General features: G+C 39.5%; 2 long non-coding RNA genes across 2 annotated transcripts in view; one reads left to right on the forward strand and one right to left on the reverse strand.

Moving 5' to 3' along the window:
• LOC140611940 (uncharacterized) overlaps positions 1-21,885 on the forward strand; it is a 46,705-nt gene that overhangs the window by 16,291 nt on the left and 8,529 nt on the right. The window lies entirely within an intron of this gene.
• Positions 19,954-21,860, reverse strand: LOC140612117 (uncharacterized). The gene is made up of 3 exons (XR_012013426.1): positions 21,561-21,860; positions 20,616-20,694; positions 19,954-20,061 (listed from the first exon to the last, which is right to left on the reverse strand). It is a non-coding gene; the product is annotated as an uncharacterized lncRNA (long non-coding RNA).

Below are 21,885 nucleotides of genomic sequence, written 5' to 3' on the forward strand. Positions count from 1 at the left end.
AGTTCATATTATGTCATATGGCATAGTTTTAATCGAGACTGTGTATTAGGTTTAATATTTCTAGCACCAAGATGACTGCCACACTGTGAAACACTTGTTTGGTATTCAGCTTTATTTTCAAAATATCATGAATATACTTCTTACATGATAAAAGAATATGAAATCAGTATGTTGCTTTCTCACTAAAAGATGGGATATTTTTATATGAACATAATTTATAAGTGTTGCCCTGTCACCTAAATCCGCTCCCCCTTCAGTAGAATGCTTGTGAAAATTCTTATTACTTTGAATGGCTGGTTATGTGCACTTTAAATGGATTAGCATTTCTTACTTTCTCAGTGCTACAAAAGCATATGAAAAATGTAAATTAGAAGCAGAGTCTGTGTTCAAGACAGGAGTGATTATATACTGAGTGTTATATACTTTTGATTTTCTGTGTTTTCAATGGACCATGTACTTTCCATCAGAGCTATGAAGTTAAAATAGATGACACTAAGACTGACACAAGAAGTTTCTAGAAGATTACGTAGAATGGTGACTATGTAGCAGGGAAGTTAGGGAAGAGCATTATGGAGAGTAACCAGATGTGAAACGGAAATTTATGCAATTCTAAAGAGAGACAAATGTAACAAGGTGATGATATAGCAGTGCTCTCTGATATAAATACAATGTGAGCCACATATGTCACTTAACATTTCCTAGTAGTCACCGTAAAACCAGTAAAATAAACAAATGAAATTAATTTTAATAATATATTTAACCTAATACATCCAAGATGTTATTCTTTCAACATGAAGTCAATATAAAAATTATTGAGATATTTCCCATTCTTCACTTTAATTTTTATTTATTTATTTATGATAGTCACAGAGAGAGAGAGGCAGAGACATAGGCAGAAGGAGAAGCAGGCTCCATGCACCAGGAGCCTGATGTGGGATTCGATCCCGGGTCTCCAGGATCGCGCCCTGGGCCAAAGGCAGGCGCCAAACCGCTGCGCCACCCAGGAATCCCCCATTCTTCACTTTAATATTTGGTCGGATTTTTCAGTTTCAGCAAATCACTACCCATTGTGTTAAGTACTCAATAGTCACGCAGAGCTGGTAGGTGATGGAAGAAGACAAAATTCATCCTGGCTACTGTCTGAACTTGCAATTTCTAGCTGAGAAAGAAGAACAAGAGGGCACATCTTTATAGCTACTATCTCTTCTACTCTAATCTTTTTTCCCAATTTTATTGAGAAATAATTGACATATATCACCATATAAGTTTTTTTTTTTCCCACCATATAAGTTTAAGACAACACCATGACGATTTGATTTACATTTGCCGTGGAATGATGACCATGGTAAGTTCAGCCGACATCAATTAAAATGAAAGGATGAAAAAAAAAAGAAAAAGAAAAAATATTTTTCCTTGTGGTGAGAACTCTCAGGATTCTCTCTTTTAAAAACTTTTCTGTGTATCATGCAGCAGTGTCAGCTATCCTAGCTCTAGTCTTAATCTGAGCTCTAGCCCAGTCCTTACCTCCATCCAGCCTCACAAAGGAGAAATAGTCATGCCTTTTGATGAATTATTATGCACCAATTAAAACATTATCTGGAGACAGCTGGCACTCAAATGGAGTAAATTAAGGTGAATTTAATAAAAGGGCTATTTACAAAGTCCTGTTAGCAGTAGAGAAACCACAGGAGACAGTGCGGTACTCCAGGAATTTAAAATTATTAAACCTTTAGCATCCTAAACCTTAAGGTTCAAGGAGGGAGTGGCTTACAGAATGTAGAGCAGAAGGGTCCTGTGAACAGGGTCCCACGATATGGAGCTCCGAGCTTGGGTCAGAGAGTACTGCCTGTGGTTACTTTGCAGGAGGCAGCAGGGAAAGGAAATCTCAGACTTTCCCCTCTCTGCTCCCTCCAACCTCCTGATGATTATTCCTGTTGGCCAAATGGAAAGCTGGAGGGCAAAGCAGCCCACCTGGTCAATTACTGACGCACAGAGAAGGTGGGGCAAAGTGCTCTAAAGGGTAAATGAAACATATCCAGTACAATTGCCCCACTTGAGGAAATTAAGAAAAAGTAAAGCAAGACAGGAGATAGAATACAGAATTAATGTGAGAAGAGGGAAAAACACTAAGTATGTGTTTTCTTAATCCCTCTGGCATTTGGGTATCTTATATTTTTGTTCTTAAATTGTGTGTCAAAGTCAATGTTTTGGAAACTGAGGTCCATGGGTAGATTTCAGGGAGCTCAGGAACCCTATGAAATTATGGGAAATATTGCATGTAAATGCCCCCCCCCCACTCTGGGCAGAATCCATAGATCTATAGCTTCCAATAAATCCTTGGTTATGGTTACTTAAGAAACCCCTGTGACAGAGGGCAGCATGTAAAGCTTTCCAAATTGCTGAATATTACCCAGGGGTAGGATGGTCAGCAATTTTCTTAGGTCAAGTCCCCGAAGTAGATCCTGATTCATTAAGGCAGTAAGTCCAGAAGAATGTGATGGAGAAGCAGGAAAAGCGAGAAAGGGAAGTCCCAGAAGCTACGCAGGGTGTAGCTTCAGGCACAGTCCTGAGATGGGTAGCTTCAGCCTCACCTGCCTGGGACTCTGGCATCTTGTTACAGTTGCCATTCATCATTGTCTAAAGGCTTCCCTGGGAAATATGAATTCCTGGGCAATTTCTGCTCTATGTAAGAAAGCACAAGGCAGCATCAGGAGCCTGGGGCAGTACATTGAAGAGCCAGAGGTGATGGCAGTAGGAAGAAAAAGGTCACCCAAACTGGTAAGGGACACATGGAATAGGTAAAGGTATCCAACAGTGATCATTAAAGTTAGTGCCAATGATGGCAGGTGGGTAGAGGTGAGTGGCAAGACAGTAGTTTATCAAGACAGGAAGAACCTATCTTCTCACTGCTGAGGCAAAACACACAGATTGTGGATTGGGAAGTGGACCATTGGGCTGGGGGAACACCTGTACCCACCAGCAGCCACTGGGCTACAAGCCTCTGTCCTTTGGCCTCATAGTGAGGTCCTGAAGGCTATTCTGATGCAGCCTCCTGTGTTGAGCATCTCATGGTTCTCTAGGTTATCAAAGTGCAAGACATACAGTGAGTTAGAGTCTCTTAACCAGCACAAAGTCTGGTCCCAGCCTCAGTCCATTAACACCAAAACCACCCTAATCAACACAGAAAATCAGGCCTATCCTAAACTCTTACCCCTTCCCTGCCCCTAGTCTCCTCCTTTCTCTTAAAATAATGACAATAATAATAATAATAATAATAATAATAATTGATGATGATGGAGATGTACAATAAGTATAAGAATAAGAGCACTTCTCCTTGTATAGGCTGTGAGCTAAGCATTTTATGTGGAGTACCTACTTATATGTCAAACTACTCTATAGTTCAGATAAGATTATTGTCTTCATTTTACAGCACGGAAAATGGAAATTGAGAGTTGAAGTAACATTCTTAAGGTCACAGCGCTGGCAGTGTGAATCCAGCCTTGCTCGTCCAAAGCTCATATACTCTGCACTCTAGTTTTATTTTTCGTACGGTTGCATTTCTATTTTGCATAATTCTTATTCCATCTGATTGCATGTGTGAAGATCCTCTCTTGCCTTGGTCCGTTGAGTTGTCTATTTCTTCTTCTGGTGTTGGAACAGCTCTTCTCATTTAGGAACTCCTCCCTACCATGTAGCGCAGGTGAAGCAGTCTCTCCAAACCCCTCCCCCTTTGCGGAGGTTGGTCAGAACATGTGAACTAAGCTAGTTTACCACAACCCTTTTCTGGGATATTTGTTGGAATCATTTAAGAAGCTTTTTCTTCTTCAAAAGCTGAGGGTAATAAGACTCATATCATCAGGTGCTGTGGAGGGGTCATTGCTGACATCTTGGAAAGAGATCAAGTGTAAGAATAAAAACAAAATTGAAGAGTCCAGGGCATTGCCAAAGTCCTGATGATATTTTTTAAGTACCTGTATTATCCACCTGTGGCAGAAACTAGGTGCATCTAGTTTTGTTGTCAATGAATTAAGTCCCTCTCATGACACACAATATTCTTTTTTTTCCTGGCTTATCTTAGTTTGTTGATTTGAAATTAAAATAACATTATCATATTCAAATGTCATTTCTCTGTCTTTTCACTGCCACTAGATTGTGAATTTCATGAGGACAGGGATCATGTCTTATTGATTTTAATATTTCAAATGCTTAATGTGGACTCTAGCTTACAAATTTGCTTATGTAGTTTGCAGCAAATTAAATAGTTTGGAGTCAATAGAAAATCCCAAGATTCTGTGGGCAAAACCACCAGGGAAACCAGTGATAACTCATAGGAAGCATTATAGCCTCAACAGGCAGATTTCTTTGATATGAAGACTCAAATGTCTTCTGAGCATCTGGGGCATGCTTAATGTACAAAATTTTCAACATATGGATCTGTGGCTTGGTTTCCTGATAGGCAAGACCTTCTTTATTGTCTCTGAGTGGTTTGATGAACACCTCACTTTCCTTATAATATGAACAAGCAATGCCAACCCCTCCCTCAGGTGGCCAGGGGACTACAGGTGACCTGAGACAGATAGAGTTGCTGTTCTCTCTGATGACTTGGATTTATGGGACTGGCTGGGTTTTTCTGGAAGAATGATCAATGGCAGCCATATGGTAGAGAATATTATCCCACTTTGTCTCTTCAGTGAGATGAAAAGCTGGGTAGGTCTAACATTCCTGGTTTTTATGTGGGTATCTATTGTCAGCATCTTTATTCCTCAGCAAACCCAGCCTTCCAGCAATTACAGCTGAGCCGCATGTGTGCGCCTCTTCCATCTGCATCTGGGGGCCCTTTCCCTCCAAATTCTCACTCAGTCGTGTAAGTCAGAGGCACTTAGTTCCTCTCGAGTGCCATTTCCATGTCATATAGAAATAAGTGTACTGCTCAAACTCCAGGCAGCATATGGCAAAATGAGAGTCTGGTCCAGGCTTGGGGAAGGGAGGACTAAGCCAGAGTGGGAGGTACAGAGCTGGTGGTAAAAATAGTTTGACAGAGAGTTTTTTCTGGCCTTTCTATTCATATTATTCTCATTCTAAGACATGGGATTATATTCTTGGTAATGTAACTATGCTGTAGCTATGGAGTGTTGTTCATTTGTATCTGTCTGTATATTTATAGCTAGTTCCACACTTCAGGAGACTAAATGACCATTTATGCTAAAATGCAAAGGTAGAGTCAGTGCATCCCAATTTTACAGAAACTGTTCTGGATTAAGGTCACTATTGCCGTACAGACTTGTTAATTATGACTCAATATCCTAACTAACCTTCAATCACTTTCTTAGATCTGGGATAACAGATAGCTTGTTGATAGATTGAATGTGTCATGTTCACACTTGAGATTATACCTTAAGAGAAACTTGCAAACGAAGGTAAATCCAGAGCAGGATTAATCTAGGCTTTTTCAGATGGAGTCTGGTGAAACAAATGCGATAAAACAAAATAACAAGGACAGCAATATGAAGTTTTGGAAAAATGTGTGTCTTCAGGCAACTGACAGGCAAATGTAGAAGAAGAAGAAGAATGCTATTTGTTCTCATCTGTGCCATGGGCAGAGTTAGTGACTAGGTGAGAGCATCATGAAAGCAGATTTCAGGTAGACATAGGAAAAAGGCAGCGGGCTCTTAAATTGGTTTGCTTTTGGTTGTGGCGAATTTTCCTGTCATGGGAGGGGATCATCCAGAGCTGGATGACCATTTGGTAGAGGTGTGTTATGGCAGTGATGGCTCAGCACTTAGCCAGTATCCTTTCTCTTCTTTCTTACTGACAGGATCTGGGATTATTGTTTGAGATGAAAAATTACATTTCCCTGCTTCCCTTGCAGATAAGTGTGATCAATAAGGAGCAATCATCAGATGGAACTTTTGACAAAGTCTTTTTGTCCTTCCTGTCTCTCTTCTGGCTTCCTGCCTGAAATGGAGATGTGTTGGCGGTAGTTCCAGCTGTACTTAGAATGATGGTATGACCTTGAGGATGAAGGAGGCACACTTAGTGTGGTGGAACAAAAGGACAGAGACAACCTCAGTTCCTAAGGGCCTTATCAGCTTGGACCGCCTACCTTCTCTTGTTTGTACCCTGAAAAACAAAACAAAACAAAAAAACCCACAAAACTTCCATCTTTTATAGCCTTTTGCATTTCCAGTCTCTCTCGTGAATAGCCAAATGCAATTCCTGTCAGAAGCATATATAGTCAACCACCCAACTTTGTGGTCTTTTTTCAATTTTTAAGCATCTATGGATATACAAATTCATTACTTCACTTCCACCTTTAATCATCATAAACTATTACATAGGATAATTAAATGTTGAAAAGTATAATGCTAGAATAATATTGAGATATTATACTGATGTATTTTTTTCTATATTGTCCCCAGGACCTAAATGACATCGATTCAGAGGCAATTATTTATTTATTTGCTTCACGGAAGCCTAGAACAAAGGGCTTATTGTTCAACTCTAGTTTTAAATTGGCATTTTATAGGTCCCAGTGAGACAGTGTCTTCAGAGAGAGGCTCTATTGAGAGGGAAGGGGGTTTTCTAAATTCCAAAAGCGTCCCTCTTCTAATAAGAACCAAGCCTGACTGACTCAGATAATAGAGTTTTTATAGAAGTCATAGAATATAAGAGGAGAAGGAAAAGTATATGATGAAACAGAAGTGTTCTTTTCTCCACTAATAAAAGGAAGGTCATCAGCTTCCTGCGCTTGTAGAAGGATCTGTAAAGATGGGAGGGAGGAGAGTGAGTCCTGTGATGTCAGTTTCCCTAAAATTAGAGATAAAGCAGCCAGCCAGGTAAGTTAGCACACTCTGAGGACATCAGGGCTGCTGTTCCCCCAAGGTCTCTTTTCTGGCAAGCTGCTGAGGCCAACAAGCACAGGAAGAGAGAGCAAAATTGACAGAAGGAAGGGTTTAGAGAGGGTTGTGGGTCACATGCTCAGTTCCCTAAGTGTTCTGTGTGCTTATCCAAATGTCCCACGTGCTCTAGGGTGAGTAGATACATTGATGCCGAGAGGCCTAGAGTAGTGTTAGGGACCCATAATTTGCACCAGCGAGGTGCCAGTGTGGGTGCATTACTTGTGCCTTGCATTCTGGTTTCACTTTGATGAGAAGGAAATACCTTGACAGTCAAGAGACAATCTTGAACTTTGAACTGAATTATCTGCCCAGAGTTTATTTCTAAACTGGAAGGAATCAAGGTACCTTTAATTGTCAAATCTAAGTATGTCTAGTGTCTCAGTTGGGGTTTGATCAAGCCTGATGAAATGGTGGGATAAGTCTATGTAAGGCTATTCCTTTCATGCCAGGGATTGGGCCCGAAGTGATTATGTATTAGCTGGGCTGCAGTGGAGAGGGCATCTGGATGAAGTTGGGAAGAGCAAGAACAAATTATTGTCTTCAAGGGCCAGCTAGAATCCACAAGAACAAAGTGGAACCCACATCTGAAGTTCACCATCTCTAACCATCATGTGGGAGAAGCTGGTGCCTTTAGCATGGAAGTGCACCATATCGAGCCTAGGGCTTGGAGAAGTCAGGGGATACATGGCAGGAGGGGGAGAAGCTGCCAAGGGTTGGCTCCCAAGCCAGCACTCCAACCCTCAAAAGGTGAGCTGCAGACCAGTGATGGCACCTGTAAGCTATTGCCACAGCAGCTGACCACCCAACTATAAAAATGAGACCAAGACAGCACTCTGTTAAACTTACTATAGAACTAGATGTTGCTCCCAATTCTTTTCCCTGCCCCTGGAAGGGGAGAGGATACATAGCTCTTTATTTATAATTAAAAAAAAAAATTTTTAGAACATACCTAGCTTTTTGATGAAGGTTCTCATTATAGAGCTGTAAGGCTCCACTTTCTTGTTTCATGAGATGATACTATTTTTTTTTTAAAAGAATTTCCATAGGGGGATCCCTGGGTGGCTCAGTGGTTCAGCGCCTGCCTTTGGCCCAAGGCATGATCCTGGAGTCCCAGGATCGAGTCCCACATTGGGCTTCTGCATGGAGCCTGCTTCTCCCTCTGACTGTGTCTCTGCCTCTCTCTCTCTCTCTCTCTCTCTCTCTGTGTGTGTGTGTGTGTGTGTGTCTATCATGAATAAATAAATAAAATCTTAAAAAAAAAAAGAATTCCCATAGAGGCTCTTCATACCAACAGACCCATCTAGATTATCATTATATCAACCATTTGCTTCCTTAAACAGATTGGGAAAACTTTGGAATTTCACATCTTTTTAAGAACAGGAAAAACATCAATAGTGAGTAAGATGAGTTTCCAGCTTGTCTATAGCCTTCTATGATTAAAAAGCTCTTTCTTGCTTTTGTGGATTTTACATTGCAATTTATAACAATAAATCTGACTGAGCCCCAACCCTTAGAATCTGACACTACCTCCAGGAAGAGTGTTAGAATTGAGTTGAATTGTAGGACACTGCTGGTGTCCAAGTATCACTTGGTGGTGTGAGAAAAATCACCCACACATTGGAAGTTGTGATTAGAATTGTAGTGGATTCTTGGCAAGACTCTTAAATATTCCTCAGGCTCTATCATGCCAGATAAAGACAAAGAGTCCCAGAAGGCTTGGTTGTTTCATCATTCATACAATATTCTGTAATAACTATTTGGCTTCAGCTAAAATGTAACTTTTTAATATTTGTGCAAGCGTGAAAGATATAAGTAAAGTCCTAAGAGATGAGATGTGTGTGCCTGGCGTGTTCATGATTATATGTATGTGTGTTGAACGAGGGTGGGACTAGAGCAGATATGGGTTGGTCTTTCAATAGAGACTGGCATTAGCTATGTCCTATCCTTCCAATTGGAGGTGTTTCTGCCCAGGGTGGGCAGAGGCTTTGGTGTCCAGGCTGGGCATCCAGCCCTCTCGCAACATGATATGGCTTCCTGATGGTCTGCCCTCCCCTCCATCTGTCAGATGGTCCAGGTTCACCCCCCAGTCACTTGGCCCTTTCTCTGTCAACATAGGTGTTAAAGCATCAGTGGATTTACAAGAAAGAGCTCACAGAACCCTACTCATGGCATCCTTTCTTTATTCTTTACAGCAAGTGCTGTGCGGGAGTTCTTTGCCTATTTTTATTTTTCCTTTGCTGTCATGGGTTCAGACTCTGGTTCATTAACTCAGACAACTTTGTCTGGGTTTCCTCTTCCCCCTTCCTCAGTTTTTTGTTTTTTTTTTTTTGTTTTTTGTTTTTGTTTTTGTTTTTTTGTTTTTGTTTTTGGCCGCTTGGCAAATTGCTACTTGCTCACTGAGAATTATTTCTCCAAGTTGTACCTTTCCAACTCTGGTCTCCAAGCTCCTAAAAAGGCTAATGAGCACTGGTGCTTGGATTGTAACACTAGACATTTGCCACAGAGCTAATGCAAAATGCATGGCATGTGTCCAATATCAGAAAGCAAAGGGTTGCAGTGTGAGGGGAAAAAGGAAATGCTTTCTTTATTCTGTGTGACATGGTTATCTGGAGATTTGCTTTTAAAGACACAGTTAAGCCATAGGAAAAACCAGCTGTCATCAGGATGAACTTGGAGCAGAACTGAATCGCAAGCATGTGGTAGTATCTTGGAAATTATGCAGAGATTCATCTATGATGAAGGAGAAATTTTAAAATTAAGTTTACATATATTAGATATAGCTTAATTGTTTGGCAGAGAACTTGTACTGCTACCCAATTTATAGGTTTTATCTTCTTTGAAAGCAAATATTTGACATCCCAGGGAGGAAGATGGTGATGAGCATGTGGGCTGCCCCATGCCTTTTATTTGGTAACATTTCAAAGTGGACTTGTGCTAGAATATTTCCTCATGCTCCCAGTCCTCTCACCCTTCTCCACCCTGCTCTCTGATTATACCAGGCTCATCTGTACAGGCCACATCAACGGACCCCTGCTACCGGTCTGACTTTCATCTGAGTTTTACCAGTGGAGAAACCCCAAGAAAAGATTGGAAAGGGGAGAGAAAAGTCATAGTATTTCTTTCTCTGGTCCTTGCCTCAATGTCATCTCAAACTGGCTGTGACCTTGACTTCCCACAGTGGCTCACTTTGCAATTCTTTCTCCCTCTTACTTCCAGAAACTGGCCTCTCCTAGTTTCTACAGATCAAATGATAAGGACTCAGCTGCTCTTAAGGCGCTGGTTAAAATACCATTCCTTGTTCCCCTACACCTTCATTATGGGAACATTCCCTTTGTAAATACATCCTCTGCAGTTATCCTATTTTGAGTGTTCCATCTGTTTCCTGTTGGGACCTTGACTGACTCAAAAAGATAAGCCCTAAAAATAGAAGTTTCATTCACTAGAAATTTTGATTAGCGTCATCTTAGGGAGTATAAAATCTATATATAATAAACCATTGCGTTAAAAGGCAGGATAGCAGGGCGGTTAAGAATACAGACTTGAGAGCTAGCCTGCTTGGTGTGACCTGCGTGGGGTTGTTGTGAAGACTCAGTTAGGTAATGTATGTAAGTGTGTGGCATTTAGTGGGCTCCATATAAGTACACATTACTATTACTACTACTACTACTATAATTACTAGGTTTTAAAAGATGAAATGTTCCACAAGGTTAGGAAGACCTGCCTGGGAGTTGATGCATTTAAATGTAATAAGAAAAAGCATCACACAGTTAACAATAGGACACATTGGTTCAGTTTCCTATGTGCCAGAATTGTGTTAAGTATTTAGGTATTTAGTCTTCATATATGCATCCTTCTGCCCTTAAGGAGCCTAGTTGAATTTGATAAGATGGAGAACAACATACAAAATAAAAAGACAGGAAAGGAGTTTAGGATTTGATGAGAGGAGGAGAAGTAGAATCACAAGGATCCTACCCATCTATCATCTATATTACCTATCTATTGATCTATCAACCTATCATCTGTGTATCTCTGGATTTATTACAGGGCTTTGACCTTGAAGAGTCGTAGAGACTAATGCCCCACAATTGGAGGTGAGGAGATTGAAGCCCAAGAACATAACACAAAAATCTACTCTAAGGGCACCTGGGTGGCTCGGTCAGTTAAACATATGCCTTTGGCTCAGGTCATGAACCCAGGGTCCAGGGATAGAGCCCTGCATTGGGCTCCCTTCTCAGTGGGGGGTCTGCTTCTCCCCCTCCCTTTTCTCCTGCTCTTTCTCTCAAATAAATGCAATCTTAAAAAAAATTCTACTCTAATGGAGGTGCCTATATACCTAGTTTGTTTTTTATTTTATTTTATTTTATTTATTTTATTTTATTTTATTTATTATTTTATTTTATTTTCCTAGTTTGTTTAGTCATAACAAGCATGAACAGTTCCAGTTTACAGAAATAATAAGCTTAAGTAAGAATAATGTACAGTATATAAACATATGTGAGTATCAAAGCATGATAAGAATAGCATAGGGTTATTATCTTTAAAACAGGAGCTTATTATTGATAGTTAAAAAAAAAAGATGCATACTAAGAGTTAAGGAAAAAATGGATCAGTTGGAAAAAAAAAAAAAAGAAAAAACAAAAAACAAAAACCAAAACAGAACAAAAAAATGGATCGGCTGCAAAAATTATAAGCAAAGTTTTGGGCGGGTGTATGAGAAAGGTATAAAGTCATCTGCCACTGTCCCCTTTCCAATATATGATTCCACATACGGGGGAGGGGGAGGGCTTATTACCCCTTTCCTACCCAGGCCCTGTGAGGCTGGTTGGCTGCCAAGCAAGGAGATGCAGGCCACAGCCCTGAAAGAAGATCAACTCAATGCATTTCCCCTTCACTCCATTATGAAGGGAGAGATTGATCCTTGACATTCTCCCAAATAAAGAGCATCGCCTCCACTGTACTACACTCCTTGAACCTTGCTGGGTTTGATAAATGGGTCTTGTCTTAAGAAAGGAGGGCTGAATCCTCAGCCTGTTTAGCCACTGATTTGCCCACATAAATTTGAGGGATTCACTTAATCTCAAGGTGTGCAACCCACATTCAACCTACTTCATTGGATAGTAATCCAGAAACTCTGTCCAGGTTGCTCTACCTCTAAATATGGAGACTCTCCTGAGGCTCCCACCTGCTCCCTGGTCTTGATTTCATCACAGCTGACTTATTGCTCAGCCTGCTTGTTTCATATTGAGTCCGCCTTTTCGGGGCCCCTCATCCCAAGCTTTACTTAGACACCGAGGTCTCCATTTCATTCCTTTCCTAGGTGATCAATAGATAAATCCTCATCACTGGAAGATTCTGTTGGCAAACATTTATGATCATAGCTAGTACTTAGTGATTTTTTTTTTCTGTGTGCTTGGGTGCTCTAACTTTTACTTTTCACAGAAGCCCTATGAGGGTAGATACCATTATTCTCTTTATTTTACCTACAAGAAAGCAGTCTTAAGGCAACATTGTAAAGCTTAGGTTATAGTGCTTAGCCTTTATTTTCCAATTTCCTGGGTAAGAAGTTAATATGGAAGCACCACTAGGATTCTAACTTCATCTTTTATTGTGAAGGGTAAGGGTTATTAACATTGAGCCTGCCCTTTTTGGTCCTATGTTAATGAAGACCATGCCTTTTCTCCATAATGGCATCTTCTTCCAGCCTAAAGAATAATAATAAATGCATAAAAATGGTGACCTATTTTCCTTAAATGAAGAGCTGTAGTTCAAGAATCTCCAGCCTCAGCCTTGGTCCCCAGAGAACCCTGGTTTATCTGTCCAACAGTAAGCATAGTGCTTCTGGCTATATCTGTTTCCAAATGGTTGGTTTGAAACTAGCCATATTATAAGCATCTGTTACTTATTATTAGCAGAAATGTTCCAAGGACTAGAATACCGCACTTAAGGAATGTCTAGGTAAAAAAGTACAAATATTATAGAGGAGAAGGCTGCTGATTTAGCCTCTCAGACTATGTGCATTAAGAGCACGTACATATCATATTTGAAAGAAGTGAAAAGTAGCTTGAGAAAAAACTGGATCCTGACACACCGTCTGAACCTGGTTTGCAAATTCTCTCAGTAGTAACTCTCTGGCAAGGGCAAGAAAATACTTTGAATGTTTCAGATATTAGTGAGAGAAGCCAGGACAAGTATCAGCAGAAGAAAATCAAAAGCTTTATGATAGGAAAAGTTAACCTACTGACAATATGAAACAAAAAGGCTGACAGATCAACTCAAACTACTGGTGGTCAACCTGGAGGAGAGAAAAAAGATGTGACAAGGAATAGTGAAATGGAAAGAAGAGAAGCAGGTCAGAAGCGCTGAGACGCTCTACATGGCTTGACCTGTAAGCATCCATAGCACTTCATTAAGTGGCAAAAGCAAGACATGGGATATGCATTATCCTGGGGGACCACCCACTGTTGATTGCCTTGCTGAACACTAATCACACCCCATAAAGTTGGTGTGATTATTTGGCACGTTTTACAAATGAAGGAAATGAGACCACGCCTTGAGTGAGATCGCCAAGTAGGAAACAATAGGCCTAGGATGCTCATTCAGGCAGCCTGGCCCCAGGAATTCATGCTTTTCATGATGTTTGCTACATTTTTAAGCAAATATAGATACATCGACTATTTCTGAAACTTTATATGTGAAAATAGTAATAGGTTTTGCCTCTAGATAGAGAAGGCCTAGGGGCAAGTGGTGTATGTAGGAGGGGTAGTTACTTTTCTCTGTGTAGTCTTCTGCACTATTGATTTATTTTTCTGATTTTCATCATGTGTACATATAACTTCTTCAGTAGCATTGTGAAAATAATGAAAAAGAAAGAACAAAAAGGAAAAAAGCTAGAGAGGAAAATCCTGCCTTACATATGCCGACTTTGTTTTTTTACACCTTCCCTTTGCCCGTACCTCTACATTTCATCAGCTCAGTAGACCACAGAGCCTTCCACAAATAGCTTTGAGCCCCAAGGCCAGTCTGACTATTGGTTAATGCAAATAAGCATAGCAAATGTTTCTGCTCTGCCTCAGTAACCACAATCTCATTTGAAACAGAGTTATGTGTTATGGCATTGCTAGGCAGACCCCTTCAAGCAAGGCAGGATCTGCATGCAGTTATAGAATGTTCAAATTGGTTTCTCTTTAAATAGAGGTGGGTTTGGGTTTGTTGATCAAATCAATTAGAGTAGTTTTCCCCAGTTCACTCTTTGAATGGGAAATTGCCTTTCCAGAGTATTGGAGAATAACAAGGACCCCAGACAAAAGGACTGAAGAGTTTAGAGATGCACATCTGGAAATCAACCTGGGGTCTATTTGTGCAAACAAAATATCTAGTTATTATTCTCTTTCTCTCTAATTTTCAACCACTTTATTAAAATATAATTTACTCACTATAAAATGCACATATTGTAAGAAACACAGTTGGATGACTTTTGACAAATGAATATGCCCGTGTTACAGGCACCTTATTTGAGATACAGTATTTCCATCATCCCAAAATGTCCCCAATACTCTCCTTTATAGGCAATTCCCATACTCTCTATCCTTTATTCTGAGGTGATTGAATTACTATTTTCATAGCTTAGTGTTGCTTCTTCTACATCTTCATAAAAATTAAGTCATATAGTATAGTCATATAAGTACATAGTTCTCTTGTTTCCATCTTTATTTACTCTATGTAATGCTTTTGGGATACATCCTTGCTATTCTGTGAATTAATAGGTTATTCCTTTTTATTTGTTATTAGTTTTGTTTTGCCATTCACCAATTGATGGTCACATGGGGTATTCCCGGTGTTGGGCTATTGTGAATAAAGCTGCTACAAATATACCTATATAATTTTTTGTGTGAACATCTTTTTGTTTCTTTAAGAAAATGGTTAGTCATTATTAGAATAATTAATTAGGAGGACATTAGACTGAGGTGGCTCCATTGCTGCAGTGGCAACCCAAAACCTTAGCCTATAAATATCTCAAGGCTACGAAATTGAAAACTAAGGACAACCGATCACAAATAGCCAACAAGGCTTTGAACTATAGCCAATCAGTAATTGCCTTATTTTGCTTTTGCCTGTTCTCTATAAAATTTCTCCAGGAGCTCCTTTGGTAGAGCACTCTTAACCACTTCTGCTTTGGCACTGCCCAATTTCAGTTGATTTTTGCTTAAATAAACCCTTAAAAAGTTTAATATGCCTCAGTTTATCTTTTACCTGTTTTCCAAAGGGATTGTATCATGTCCTGTGCTTCCCAGAAGATTATTCCATGTCTGCTCTAGCGCTTGGTGTTGTCAGTCTTTCCATTTTTGGCTATTTTAGTGTGACTGAAGCCTTTTTCCACTGGTTGTTTGAATTTGCATATCTCCAACGACTAATGATTTTGAGCATCTTTTAATATGCTTGTTGGCCCCTGGAATATTTTTTTTGTGCAGTATCTGTTCAAATCTTTTGCTCATTTTTTTAAATGAGTTATTCATTCTTCATTATTGAGTTCTAGGAGGTTTTTAAAAAAATATTTTTAGGGGATGCTTAGGTGGTTCAGTGGTTGAACATCTGCCTTTGGCTCAGGTCATGATCCCAGAGTCCTGGGATCGAGTCCCTCATCAGGATCTCCCACAGGGAGCCTGCTTCTCCCTCTGCCTAAGTCTCTGCCTCTCTCTCTCAGGAATAAATAAATAAAATCTTTAAATATATATATATATATATATATATATATATATATATATATATATATATATTGGATACAAGTTCTTTGCCATACATATGTATTAGAATGTTTTCTCTCAATCTGTGTTTTGTCTTTTGAAGAGCAAAAGTTTTACATTTTGATAAAGTTTATTTTATCAATGTGGTTAGTTTTTGTCTAAGAAATCCTTGCAATTTCTTAACAAAGATAATTTTGTAATGATTTTCTTCTGTATATGTTATATTTTTAGTCTCCACCGTTAGGTCTTTGATCCATTTGAAATTAATTTTGGTATATAGGATGAGGTAGGGGTGGGGCTCTTATTTTTTTTCCATATGAATATCTACTTATTTTAACACTATTTGTTGAAAATACATTTTTTTCCTCAATATCTTGGAAGTTTTGTTGAAATCAATTAACCATATGTATGTGGCTCTAATTGTGGAGCCAATTCTAGCACACTGATCTGTTTTTCTATCCATATCCAAATGGGTATGGGCAAATTGTCTTAATTATTGCGGCTTTAGAGTAAGTCCTGGAATCAGCTCGGGAACACAAGCCCCCGTGGCCACGCTCTGTGGTTTGTGTGTACCCACTGGCTTTAGCAGTGCAGCTGGAGAGTGTAAGGGTGGGGCACGCTCACTGGCTTTAGAAAGACACTATGTCTTTCTGAAATGTCTTGATTAGGAGTGCACTCAGTCTCCAGAAATGATACAGAAGAGTACCCTGTTTACACACACCTGCAGGCCCCAGGTTGAGGGCAGGAGAATGTCATGACTACTGGCACTCCTCTGTCCTCGCCAGGGAGCTGAGGATCACTGCAATATCCATGCTTTCTAGCTTCAGCAAGGCAGTGGGACAGTACCACGGCTCCTCGCCTCTGCTTGTCCCAATGAGGCAGCAGGAGTGCGCTGCAGCCTGTGTGCCCAATTGTGCTAGCAGGGTAGGTGGGAGTATGGAGATGGCATCTGCCAGTGGCTCTGTCTTTGGAGGGAACCCCAACTGTCCCTGTCTCTCTAGCAGATGCCTCTGGATCAGAAAATGTATTTCCTTCACATACAGTCTAGGCAGTTTTCAAATTGGTGCTTTTGCACTGGATCCTGGGGCAAGTGAGACTGCATGTGAGCTCTTTAAAGGGAGAATCTCAGTTTCCTATAGTACTTTAGGTCCCTTGGATAACAGCCCCATTGGTTTTGTAAGCAAGGCATTTTTGGGAGCTCATCTCACGTGTCCTCTCCCAAGAACTGAGGTGCCTGATGTGGGGAACTAATCCCTTGCTTCTCTGGGAGAAGTACTGGGCTGGTGAGATCCCTCCCTATTGTGTATCATAGGGCTGGGGGGTGAGGTCTTTTGCTAAGATTGTGTCTCTGCCTCTCCTACCCCTCTCAATATGGTTCTTTTATTCTTTATAGCAGAGAACTTGTTCATCTAGTCTTCAGATCTTTTTCAGAGGGAAATGATACATACACAACTGCAGATTTTGTGTGGCCATGGGAGGGAGTGAGTCCAGGATCTTCCTCTGCTGCTATCTTAGGTTCTTCTCCCATATAATTTCTTTTCCTTTATTTTGGTTTTATGTCATTTGAGTATGGTATTCCCGGGTGTGGTTTTCTTTGTATTTATTATATTTAATATTTACTAGCCGTCCTGGATGTCTGAATTAATGTTTATGATCAGTTTTGGAAAATTTTCAGCCATTATCTTGGCTAATGTTTTTTCTCTGTCATTTTTTCTCTTCTTTCTCTCTAGGATGATAATATATGTTTGACTGCTTAATATTGTTACACTCTAATCATTATTTTAAATCTTTTTATCTGTGGTTTAGTTTGAATGATTTCTAATGTTCTGTCTTCAAGTGTATTGATTTTTTTTCTCGGTTGTGTCTAGTATGTCCTTAAATACATCTAGTCAATATTTTATTTCAAATATTTACATCTCAGTTGCAAGATTTCTATTTTAGTTTTCTTTTATAGTCTTTAAATCTTTCTTGAAATGTCACTTTTCTTTGCTCATTATATTTATAATATCCTGTAGATTCCCATACAAATTTATCAGTGATATTTGTATGTCTTATTTTGTAATTCCAGCATTTGAGCTGTCTATTTTTATTGACTGACTTTTCTCTTGATTATTAGTCAGGATCACATTTTCTTGATCAAATCTTCTTTACATATCTTGTAACTTTTGATTGAAATATAGATACTTATATACAAAGAAAAGTAAAGACTGAAGTAGATTGTGATATTATAAGACTAGAAGTCCCCTAGAAACTTTGAAACTATGAGATAATAGGAGTACAAAAAAAAAAAAAAATGAGACCTTCCATATCCTAACTGCAGGTAGAATGTCCATGTAATTAAAAAAAAAATCACAGTTTTAAGGCTAATCTGACTCCAGCGTAATGGTCCCTAAAGTTTCTTTCGAGGGACAGAATTTATCTCTGCACAGTCACCTACAGCAGTGTCTAGTGAAGAAGGAACTTTCCTGAGGAAGATGTTTACATGGAAAGGCTTAGTGGGTAGTTATCTGTAGAAGAACTATGTGCTATTGTTATTATACTCCTGGCGAGAGATGGGCCAGAGAGTCTTGGTTTGGAAAATGTTGCTATGAATTTATTGTATTCCCTGGATGATATAACAATATGATGTATTCCCTGAATAAGGCTTATCAACCCTTGAGAGAAAGGACTAGATTGCCTTCTGACGGCACAGACACAGCAACTCTTCGTGGTGGTTTGCTTCTTGTTCTTGACTATGTAAGTCTTAGGGTGAATAACCAGAATGACCTAGAGGCATCTCTTGTTTGATGCAGGAGAAGATTTAATTGTGGTTCCTTGGAGGGAAGTTCAGGAAAGGAATGGGCTACTGCAGTAGCGAATAACATTACTTATGGAAAGGCAAAGTAAGGTGTTCAAGATTGGTCACGAAGTCAATGCACAAAATGAACTATTTTAAAGGGAGGGATTACATGGAAGCTTAATAACATGGGAATATGAGAAGTAGGCCATGAGGAGACCTTGGGCAAAGAAATTCCTTCATCCCTGTATGTCTACACTGGCCTTCAACTTAAAAGTATTTAATTGTGACTTCTGTGACAGCTTACTCATTCTTGGGCCACAGAATCTGTCCATCATTATTTTCTGAGGAGGTGGCAAAATTAAAGGGTTGATATCTTCTGTTTAGTTACTTCTCTGCCTTGTATCTGACAGTAAAGGCATCTTCTTTGCCTGGGGTTGGGGTGATTGGGACAAGAGCTGGGACAGTAGCAGAAAGTGACTGCCCTTTGATGCCATTTGTTAACTTTTCCATTATTCCCTCTGATGTGAATTCACGAAGACTGTAAATAAATTCAAGCAGAGTTCCAATTAAGTTATCTAGTGGTACATCTAATTTGTAAAGATACAGAAAGGATGGAAAGCTATGTGCCATGAGTGGCGCACTTTTGTAGTATTTTATGTAGTGTACCTTCTGTAGCTACCCACGTGCCTTATGTAGTTCTTTAGCCCACGTGCAAAAGGCTCCACTGTGCTGACTTACAGGATGTCCCCCAGGGCTGTTTCACAGCCTAGAGGAGTGTTCTTCTTCTTCTCTTCTTTAAAAAAATTTTTTTTTACTTATTTATTTGACAGGGAGCGCAAGAGAGCACAGCAGGGGGAGTGACAGGAAGAGGAAGAAGGTCCCCCACTGAGGGGGTAGCCTGACACCAGGCTCGATCCCAGGACTCTGGGATCATGACCCTAGCCAAAGGCAAACAGTTAACCAACTGAGCCACCCAGACACCCCTAGAGGAGCGGGCTTCTTATAATCACCTTTGTACCATTTTTTAGTCTCTGATTTTCAGACCATGACTTACATAAACAAGTCCCTTTTATTAACTTGACATTAAATGGCAATATGATCAATGGTTTCTTTCCAATGCGTGGCTTTCTCCTCCTGTTAGGAGGCATGAGTCTGAGAAGGAAGCTCAGTCCTTCCATACATGCCATGTGTATCCCTAAGGCATAGTCTTTTTTGGTACCACTTTATTCTTTCTCTTGGGTCCAGCCTTACTGATTCCTGTCAATTGAATTGTATTTGCCAAATTTTAGGCCACTCCTAGAGTATCTATGTGTGTTATATGACCTGGTATAAAAGACACACTGTGAGCTGCTTTTCTATCACCAGTGAGGAAAACATTGAGCTTATTCTTTTATGTTTTCTGGTTTAGTGACCAAGGTTGAGGTTTATAGGAAATTTACTCAAGATTTAGAGAGTAATTTTTGGTCTTGGTATAACAGTTTTTGTTTTTTTGCAAGTTTATTCATGAACCACCTTTAATTGGAACTTATCCTACCTGTTTGTCTCATACCTTTGGCATTGTGCTCAGATCTCTGAGACCAACCTGCCCAGGATTCTCCTTGTAGATGAATATAGGCCTTATTGAAAGTAACAATAACATAATCTAAATGAAAATAATACAAATGCATGCTATGAATGTATTCATAATAATATGAATCATAATGAAAGTAATCTAAAAGCTTTGTTTATCTGCATATCTGAGTAAGTGGATACTTAATCCACTCTGAACTAGAAAACACAAAATTTATGTAGAGATTTTACCTAAATTGTGCTTAGAACAGGGGACAAGAGCAAGAAGGGTTCGAGTTTATGAATGAAGATAAATATACCCGAGATGAAAGCCAACCACATAGCCAGAGGTGGGGCTGAAAGAATATTGCAGTTTTTGCTATTGCTTGTTGCAATGCAACAGAAATGACATAAAGAAAGAAAAAAAAAACAGTATAATGACTTGTTGAGAAGATAGATACTTTATAATTATCTCAGAAAGACAACCATATTCCATTTTCTTTCAACTCTTTATATCAGAAAAATTGCCACTTTGGGTAGAAATTTTTCAAGGATCTACAAATCCTTACATTGCCCAACCAACATCTATTGTAGAAGTTTAACATAATGTATGTAAGAGATTAAATCAAGACTACGATGCCACACTACCTGGGTTCAAATCCTGGCTGTGTCACGTATCAGCTGGATGAAATCACAGCTTTGTGATTTCTGTTTCACCTCCTCGTCTCTACAATGGGATTGTAAAGGGTTGTTATGAAAATGTACCTAATTGATATAGGTTAATTACTTATAACTGCCCATGGCATGTGTTGGGAGATTTGCCAGTGTTTATTTTCATTCCACATTTTTTTTTCCAGGTGGAATGAACTCAATATTTCATTCCTGATTTCAGTATAATAGCAACTTAAAGTAAACACTCTCTTCTATTAAAAGGTCACACCTTGATGAGTCTAAGAGAATGGCTCCGTAATTCTTAGAGAGCATGTGCCTTCCCTTGGTAGCAATTCTGTTAAACTGAACATATGTCATCTGTTTGACAGACAGGAGCAGAGAGAGCCTTCTCTGGAGCATAACACAAAGGTTTTGTTAGCAGTCAAACAAGAGGCTTTGGAATCAAATAGAATCGGAAGAAAGAGAGAAATTTATAATTTGAAAATAAAGAGGAAAGGTGAACCATGTATGGAAGAGCAGAGACTCCTTTGCCAAATACAGCACAAATTTCCATCACCGCCTTGCTTTTTAGAGTATGTTCATAACAGAAGGAACCTGTACTTTGGCATTTGTTTTATTTGCCCAAAGCCTTATTCTCTGAGATAAGAATAGAGCATATTTGTGCAGCATTCCTGTGTTACAAATCCATTCTGGCCAGTGGGTCATAATTTCCTCTGTTCCATTTGCTCCATACTACCCTTGTGTCGCAGGAAGGCAATGTCTGAAATGTATCACCTTGATGGTGCACTCTGTCACCCTGCAGCAAAACTTTTCACCCACGAGCTAGATACTTAATTCATATGTTCTTTCCAATCGGCTTAAACTTTCAAAAAAATCAAATATTGTTTTGCACGACACAGGTGATCCTCATGAACTTATTACCTCTCTCTAAGGCCATTTCTCTTGGCAGCTGCTTCACACTGAATAAAGATGAGGCTTCTTCATTCCATCAATTGAGATGAACATCAGTGCAGCTGTGTCCTATTGAGGCTGGAAGAAGTAAAAATGAGATTAATTTTTCAGTGAGTTAGATCGATCTATAGAGAACATAGGGACAATTTAAGTCAGACTACTTTGTTTTGGAAAGTTTTATACCTCTAGATTATTGACGAAGTTGCTTCAATCCTGAACGCTAATTTTGACTAAGCTGCACAGTTCAGACATTTTTGCTTTTTATTAGAACTGGTGGTCCGCATTGTCTAGCCCA

Source organism: Canis lupus, chromosome 20, assembly GCF_048164855.1.
Source record: "Canis lupus baileyi chromosome 20, mCanLup2.hap1, whole genome shotgun sequence".
Lineage (NCBI taxonomy): Eukaryota > Metazoa > Chordata > Mammalia > Carnivora > Canidae > Canis > Canis lupus.